Source organism: Halichoerus grypus, chromosome 7 (assembly GCF_964656455.1).
Source record: "Halichoerus grypus chromosome 7, mHalGry1.hap1.1, whole genome shotgun sequence".
NCBI lineage: Eukaryota > Metazoa > Chordata > Mammalia > Carnivora > Phocidae > Halichoerus > Halichoerus grypus.
In genome coordinates, this window is record NC_135718.1 from 110,674,692 (window position 1) to 110,683,972 (window position 9,281).

Sequence of the window (9,281 nt, forward strand, 5' to 3'; positions counted from 1 at the left end):
TCTCATCTGGTCTCCACATTTTAAATACCAGATGTATACTGATGACTCCCAAATCTATATCCCCACGCTGAACCTCTCCCCTAAACTCTAGACTCATCTCCTCTTAGATGTCTAATAGGCATCTCAAACTCAGCATGCCCAAAACTGAGTTTTGATCTTTCACTAAAACTGCTCCTCCCACAATCCTACCCAGTTAATAGTAATTCTTTATTCCAGTTGCCAATGCCAAAACCCTGGGAGCCATCCTGACGCCTCTCTTTCTTCACACCCCAACACCCAATCCACCAAGAAATCCTATTGGCCCTACCTGTAAAATACAACCAGAGTCCAGCTACTTCTCATGCCGACACTGCTAGCAGCTGGGTGCAAGCCAGCACATCTGCCCCCTGGATAACTGCCATAGCCCCATTACTTCTCTCCTGCTCCTATACTTCCTCCCTACTTTCGGTCCTCAACACAGGAGCCCGAGTGATTCTTTTACGTTTTAAACCAGACTATGTCATGACTCCACTCAAAACCCTGCAATGGCTTCCCATCTCACTCAAAACAAAAGCCAATATCCTGACAGTGGCTCACTGGTCCCCATATGTGCTCCCCAGGAGCATTTGTGGTCCCCATAAGACCTCATTTCCAAGTGCTATTCCCCTTGTTCACTCTGCTTCAGTTTCACTGGCCTCCTTGCTCTTCCTCAAATACACCTGGCTCAGAACCTCAGTACTCATTGTTCCTTCTGCCTGCAAAACTCTTCACCAGGAAACTGCCTAATTTCTTTATCTCCTGGAAGCCTTCCCTCAAGTCTTACTTCTCAGTGAAGCCTACCTACATCACCCTGTTTAGATTAGATTAGATTAGATTAGATTAGATTAGATTCCCCCCTGCACTCTCAATCCCCCTTACCTCATTCTACTTTTCTCATTGCATAGCATTTTCCACTCTTTAACTTGATAAGCTGCTCTTAAATTTAATAGGAAAAAGCAAAGGGCACAGAAGAGCCACAATAATTTTGAAGGAGAATGAGGAAGGATATTATCCCTGCCAGATATAAAACTTATTATGAAGCTGAAGTCATTAAAAGGGTACAGCAATGGTGCAGAGATGGAAAAAACAGGACCAATCAAATAGGATAAGGGCCCAGAAATAAACCCATGTCTACATAGGAACTTGGGATATGACATTTTATCATCACAAATCATTGAGAAAGAAAAGATTCTTTAATAACCTGTGCCAGGACAATTGGTTTTCTATTTGGAAAAAGATAAAATTAGATGTCTATTTTACATCATACACAAAGTAGATTCCAGAGGGATTAAGAGGCTAAACACAAAAAGAAAAACTTTCAAACCTTAGAATAAAATATAGGAAAATATATTTATGACATCCTGGTAGGGAAAGTTTTCTTAAAAAGATAAAAAATGCAAACTAAAAGGCAACCTACGGAATGGGAGAAGATATTTGCAAATGACATATCCAACAAAGGGTTAGTATCCAAAATATATAAAGAACTTATACCACTCAACACCTAAAAGAACAAAAAATTCCAATTAAAAGATGGACAGAAGACATGAGCAGACATTACTCCAAAGAAGACATACAGATGGCCAATAGACACATGAAAACATGGTCAACATCATTCAATTCAGGGAAATGCAAATAAAAACTACAATGAGATATCACCTCACACTTGTCAGAATGGCTAAAATCAACAGCACAAGAAACAACAGGTTTTGGCGAGGATGTGGAGAAAAGGAACACTCAGGCACTGTTGGCGGGAATGCAAACTGTGTAGCCACTGTGGAAAACAGTATAGAGCTTCCTCAAAAAGTTAAAAATAGGGGTGCCTGGGTGGCTCAGTCGTTAAGTGTCTGCCTTCAGCTCAGGTTGTGATCCCAGGGTCCTGGGATCGAGCCCCACATCGGGCTCCCTGCTCCGCGGGAAGCCTGCTTCTCCCTCTCCCACTCCCCCTGCTTGTGTTCCCTCTCTCGCTGTGTCTGTCTCTGTCAAATAAATAAATAAAATCTTAAAAAAAAAAAAAGTTAAAAGTAGAACTATCTTATAATCACTATGCACTACTGTGTATTTACCCAAAGAATACAAGAATACTAATTCAAAGGGATACATGCACCCCTATGTTTATAGCAGCATTATCTACAATAGCCAAGATATAGCTCAAGTGTCCATCGATTGATGAATGGCTAAAGAAGAAGTGGTATAGATAGATGATAGATAGATAGATAGATAGATAGATAGATAGATAGATAATGGAATATTACTCAGCCATAAAAAAGAATGAAATCTTGCCATTTGTAAGGACATGGATAGAGCTAGAGAGTATAATGCTGAGCAAAATAAGTCAGTCAGAGAAAGACAAATACCATATGATGTTATTCATATGTGAAATTTAAGAAACAAAACAAAGGATCATAGGAGAAGGGAGGGAAAAATAAAATAAGATGAAATCAGAGAGGGAAACAAACCATAAGAGACTCTTAACTATAGGAAACAAACTGAGGGTTGCTGGAGGGGAGGTGGGTGGGGGGATGGGGTAACTGGGTGATGGACATTAAGGAGGGCACTTAATGTAATGAGCACTGGATGTTATATGCAACTGATGAATCATGAAACTCTACCTCTTACACTAATAACACACTATATGTTAATTAATTGAATTTAAATAAAATAAAATAAAATTTAGGGGCACCTGGGTGGCCCAGTCAGTTAAGTGTCTGACTCTTGATTTTGGCTCAGATCATGATCTCAGGGTCATGAGATTAACCCCGCGACCGGCTCCATGCTGGACATGGAGCCTGCTTGGGATTCTCTCTGTCCCTGTCCCTCTGCCCCTCTCCCCCCACGCTCATGCATTCTCTCTAAATAAATAAATAAATAAGTAAAATTTAAATGTTGATATATATGAATAGGCAATTAATTTACAGAAGAGGAAATTTATCTGGCCAGTGTACATATGAAATATATTCAATCTTACTAAATGATATGTAATTAAAATGATAATGATATTTAACTGGCTCCACATAAAATAAAAGTAAATCTAATAATGGAAAGTATAACTCATAAAGATGTAGGGGGAAGTGAAACTTATACACCATGATGGGGTACGTAAATTGGTCTAACAGCTTTGGAGAATAATTTGGCAATATTTAGTAAAACTGAAAATGTATGTAAGGTACAACCTATAGGTTCATTTTTAGAAATGTACCTGGAGAAACTCTCAATGTATACACACAAAATTTCATACAAGCATGTTCATTGCAGCTTTGCTTGTGATTGCAAAAAATAATGGGAAATAATTTAAATGGCCATCAACAAGAGAATGTATAGATAAATTGTAATGTGAGATATGCATTAAACTCATCATAACAGTAAATTTCAAAAACATCACTGTGAATTTAAAAAAAACAATGTGCAAAACCATATATTGAATAGAATATACATTTGCTAATTTTTATAATCAAAATATTACTTATAAATATAAACATCTAAAAATGTAAGCCACATACATGGAAAAAATACATATGCTTTGTAGAAGATTACAGAAACAGATACAATCTTCCTCCCCTCCTAGAAATCCACCCCCCCCATAATATTTACCACTGCTTCCACCAAGAAGCAAAGTTTATTTTCCCATCTCTTCATTCTGGTGTCTTTGTTGACACTCACTTTCACCAACAGATTGCAATAGAAGCAATGTTTTGCCAGAGGCCCTACACATTTCCATTCCACTTTCCCTCTTAGAACCTTAGAATAAGCCTGAGCTAGGCTGATGATTAATGAGCAACCCAAGGCCAGCCAATTCGATTGCTTCAGCCTACAATCAGCTAACCACTAGACACATGATTAAGACCATATCACAACAAGCCAGCTCCCTGCTGACCTGCCAGTTGACCATAGGCACATGAGCACGCCTCACTAAGATCAGCCCACCCTATCTCATATCAGTACAACCAACCACCCAGCTGACCTGTAGACTCATGAGCAATAAATAATAACTGGTTGTTGTGTTAAGCCATTAAGTGCTTGCAGTAATTTTTACACACAGCAATAGCTTAAGTGCTGCATACACCATCTTCAGAACAATGATCTCTTAGGAGAAAGGGAAGGAAAGAGTATTAAGGAGAGGCAGACACCTTTACCTTTTACACTGAATTTTTTAAGGATCTAAAATCCTCAAATCCTGTGTAAAATCTGGATGGCAGTAACTTGAGAGTCTGTTATACTATTTTCAGAATTACTCTGAATGCTTGAAATGTTGCCTAATTTGTTTAAAGAAGCATGTTACTATTCTTTCAATTTTTGACATATTCATATGAATAGAGTAGAACAAGGCATGACTACAAGATTTGTTTCATCACTGGGATCTCATGTAGACTTAGCCACACAGAAACTTGGAGATGTTAAACCTTGACTTATGTTCCTGACCTCATGAGCCACCATGACTCAGACTGACTAAATATTATGGTCACATCCCATTCTGTGGTGGCATATAAACAAGAGCTATGAGAAAAATATCAAACCCTCAGTTAATCAAAACTCAAGAAACATATTTTCTTTCATGAAAAAAGAAATCTATTTTGAGAGGAAACAAAGACAAAATGTTATCAAAGATATTCTTTGATTTTCAGATTAAGTACCAGCGTCAGCACTGAGTCAACCTAATCTTCTCATGCTCAGTATTGAGGTAGGAGAGTAGCAGTACACTACTGAGAAATATTTTCATCCAAGGCTGAGATAAAAATGGGTTTCTCTTTGATCATGATTTTACCAAAAAATTAATTTCACTGGGCATCCCATGTGGTCATGCTCCTTTTATTGAAAGAGTTGTTTCTTTCTGTTCTTTCTTTTTTTCCCCTGGTTCTTGCTAGAATGTAAGCTTCACACAGACAGGCATATTTGCTGAATCACAAGGAAGAGGGTTTTGGTGAAGATGAAAGAATGCATGTGAGGCCCTCACAGTTGACCTGGGCATTGCTTAGCTAAATTAAGACTGAGTTCACCTATAGCCAATATAAGTATCTGGAAGATTTGAACTTCTGCATTGACTTCTGTCACGTGTAAATTTTTGAAAACTTTTGAATGAAGTTAATTATAAGAAAAAATAGAGTTGTTTATTTCAATTCTGCTGCAATATAATTCCAAGATTAAAAAATTTCACACTGTAAGAGGATTGGGAGAAGAACTTATAAAGAATCTATGCAAAACTAGATCTATCCATTGTGTGTCAACTATACACAAATTAAAAAATTAAAATTAAAATCTTTACTATTACTTAAAAAAAAAAAAAAAAGACCCATCCATAAATCCCAAGTCCCTAGTGCAACGTGCTGAAAAAGTTCCACTCATCTTTACATGCCAAGAGATTTCTAAGGAGCTAGTGTTCCTGGTTTTGATAGGATCCTTTCACCCTAAACCCCACAATCTAATTAAATGAAAAACCCAGTCTGTACTAACATGTTGGGTGAAAACATACCAAGCAATGACCAATCTCTCTGCCATTTAGAGCCAAGAATACAAACACTTCCTTTACATGGAAAGTAATGGATAGAGTGAAAACAATATCATTCCAGGTGGCAAGAGATGAGAAAAGGCATTTGTGGCCAAAAGACAAAGGTCAGGGAGGGGCTTTGAAAGAGCCTGAGGTGAGACAAACAGACAAAACAAAGTAGGAAGTGTATGCTCTGTGGCGAGTCAAGTCACACACAAGCCAGGCCAGCAGAATAAATCACGGCTAACCCAGAGCTGAAAAGGAAGCAATCTCATTTATAAACAGAGTTGTAGGACTAACCCTTTCCAATTTACTTATCTATTAAATATGTTAAATGCCCTCTTTTCTTTCTGCTTCTTCTACTGTCCATAAGTGCTTATAATACAGTTTGTTATCAGCTTTTTAGGTTTAATTTCTGATAAAGAATGACTATAGAGCTTCAAGAATAGTAAATTTGAGGGGCGCCTGGGTGGCTCAGTTGGTTAAGCACCTGCCTTCGGCTCAGGTCATGATCCTGGAGTCCCTGGATCGAGTCCCGCATCGGGCTCCCTGTTCGGCAGGGAGTCTGCTTCTCCCTCTGACCATAACCCCTCTCATGTGCTCTCTCTCATTCTCTCTCTCAAATAAATAAAATCTTTAAAAAAAAAAAAAAAAAGAATAGTAAATTTGAAGGCCAATATGGCAGAGGGAACCAAATAGCACAATCACCCATCTCAGTATTTGAGAAAACAAAAATCAAAAATATGTATCAATAATACTTAAAATGTAAATAGTGTTTACTATGCATTACCTGGCATTATTCTAAGGACTTTATACATATTAACTCATTTGATAATATATCTTTGTGAAAACCAATACTACCATCATCCCCATTTTACAGATGTAGAAACTGAAGCACAGATCCTAGGTGTAGTAATTGGTAGACCTGAGATTTGATCCCAAGCAGTCTAAATCCAGAACTTATATCTTTAACATATATACTACTTATATATATATATATATAAATCCAGAGCTTAGATCTTTAACTTATATACTACTCTGCTCTCAAATAGACAAAATAGGCATGTAAGCAATGTGAAAGCAAGAAGGAAAAAAAAAAAAAAGCCCTCAGGTACCAAACAAGGAAAGAGTCTAAGCTTATGTCATAAACTGTGAAAAGACAAATCTAAAAAGAAATAGAAATAAAAGGAATTGAGAGTGTCTACTAGTCCTGTTTCTAGTTACCAGAAACAATATTAAATATTTTGAGTCAAACAAATCCAGAAAATTCTTGCTAACACCTTTCTCCTCTCTCCCCACCCCACCCACCCCCAAATTCAGACACATGTAAACCGAAGGAGTGCATAGGCTTGGTTAACACTCCAGGCTTTACCATTTTCGAGGACTCCATAAAGAACTGGAAAATGAACTAATGCCTGAGAGAATCTGTCCAAGAATAAAATGCACTCCCAAACAGTTTAACTAATCTTTAGTACAGAATATTTAACAAAATCTCAGATGAGAGAACGGGGCTCAGGTCTTCCAATAAAGACTGCATGTAGTTCTAATCTCATTATGTAGCTCATAAACCGCATTCTGAATGAAGAGAAACAAATCTCAGATGAGGTGGAAAGTGTCCAGAAGAATGCACCTACATCAGAGCAAACTAAAGTTCACCACATTGAAAGATAAAAATTCACAGGTTAGCAATGACAAACACATACACACACACAGAGGATCAAAAAATAAAATAAGATTCAGAAATAACTTGTTGAGTTAAGAAAACTAATTGAGCACCAAAACCTCACCACTGGAATAGGAGTCCACAAACTATGACCCCTGGAACAAACCTAGGACACCACTTATTTTTATAAAACTTTATTGGAACATGTATTGTCTCAAGAGCAGTGTTGAGTAATTACAGCAGAAATCATATGACCTACCAGTGTCAAATATTTACCAAGGGGCCCTTTACAGAAAAAGTTTGCCCACACCTGCATTAGAAAATTAATACATCACAAACAAGCTGGCCCTCCCGTCCTGGGCTCTTCTACCCCACCTCTGTGCTTCCACTTTCTGGTTATACCCTGAAACTGAAGGCACACTAGTGTAAATGCAATATGAGTTGGTGGCTCACACTTCCGGCCTTCAAACCCAGCCCCTGAGAACTACCACATTATTACATGCTTTGAAAAACATATACTTCCCACCCTCAACTTGAGCCAAACATCTTTGATAATATGCAATTGTAATATCCAACATTTATTTAGCACTATATGCTAGGTACTATTGTGCTTTCATAAAACAGAAAAAAAATGATAAAGGTGGAATACAAAAAAAATAAATTTAGGTGATATTACCTCAGTGGATAATACTCCCTATTGTATAATAATTCTCTTTTATTGATCAATCTAAAATTGAGAAAATGAAGAAGCAGAAAAATTAGGCTCCATGTTTATAATACTTTACTTCTTTAAACATGTTGTATTGGAAGCATCTTTGTAGTAAACATTTTAGTGATTCATTTACATTATTAATGTTCAGAAAAAGATATCAGGCTGCAACCCTGATTTAGAATTTTTTCAAAAGGTTATAAAGTACAGTGCAAAATTATATGTTACTACTTTAACCTTGATTAGAAATAAATAGACAGCACATTTTATTCTCACTGGCCATTGGATTGAAATTTACAAATTTGAGGATAATATCCCACTGAACTAGCCTACTACTATCTCTTTAAACTCCCAATTTAAGCTTTCACAGCTCCCCTGCATTTCTTATTACTGAACAGATCTTAAGTTTACTTATTTGAAAATAATTATAAAGTCTCATATAGAAAGTAATTTTTGTTCAGAAATAAAATGTCTCAACATGCACATACATCACTGTAATATTGTCACTATTTTGTATATTCTCTATGATCACTACATTTCAATTTTAATTGCATTCAAGCACCAAAAATATGTCAGAATATACTTAGACATTGTTAACTAATCAAACATTGCATCATTTATTCTTCAAATATTTATCCAGCCCAAACCATGCTCTCCAGGCACTGGGCAAGGTGCTGGAGACCCTAATGAATAAGCCCAGGGATTTCTGGAATTAAAGTCATGACTACAGATGAGCTCTTCCAAGATGGATATGTAAAACAGGCATGGGGAAAAATTTTCTTCTCATATGTGAACTCTGATCATTTGGTGGTTTCCTGAAGGGTTTTTGAGAATTCTAGGATAGCATCAGGGATGAGAGGAAATTGCCAAACTCAATTTGTGGTGTCTGCTATTGGGCGCGTGTTATTTGGTTCATACTGTATGTTCATGATTTCTTTTTGCAGGAAAAAAAGGACCAAGTATGGAATACTGGATATCAATATTGATGATGGGAGTGAAAGAAAGAAAAAAAGCAGCAGAAAACTATTCCACAGCAACAGCAATATCAGAGACACTAAAAGGAAGAGAGTATACAGGAGGAAGTAGACGATAGTGTCAAATGTCAAATTCCTTGAAGAAGGACGTTTGGCAAATTGCAGTTCATTAGTGACTTTTCTGAAAGCAGTTTCAGGAGAGTGAAGGAGTAGAAACTTAAGTACAGAGGCTAAAAAAATAAGGAATTGGATACAATCAACATTTTTCTAGAAATCTCAGATCCTCACACTTCACGCTGCTCCTAATATATAAAAATGTGTATTTGGTTCTGGGATGATTTCTTTATTCACAACTATCTACCCTGAAATTGCAACGTCTAGGCTGTGTTCATCTGGTGTATCCAAATCTCCATGATACCATTTTTCTCTAACCCATAA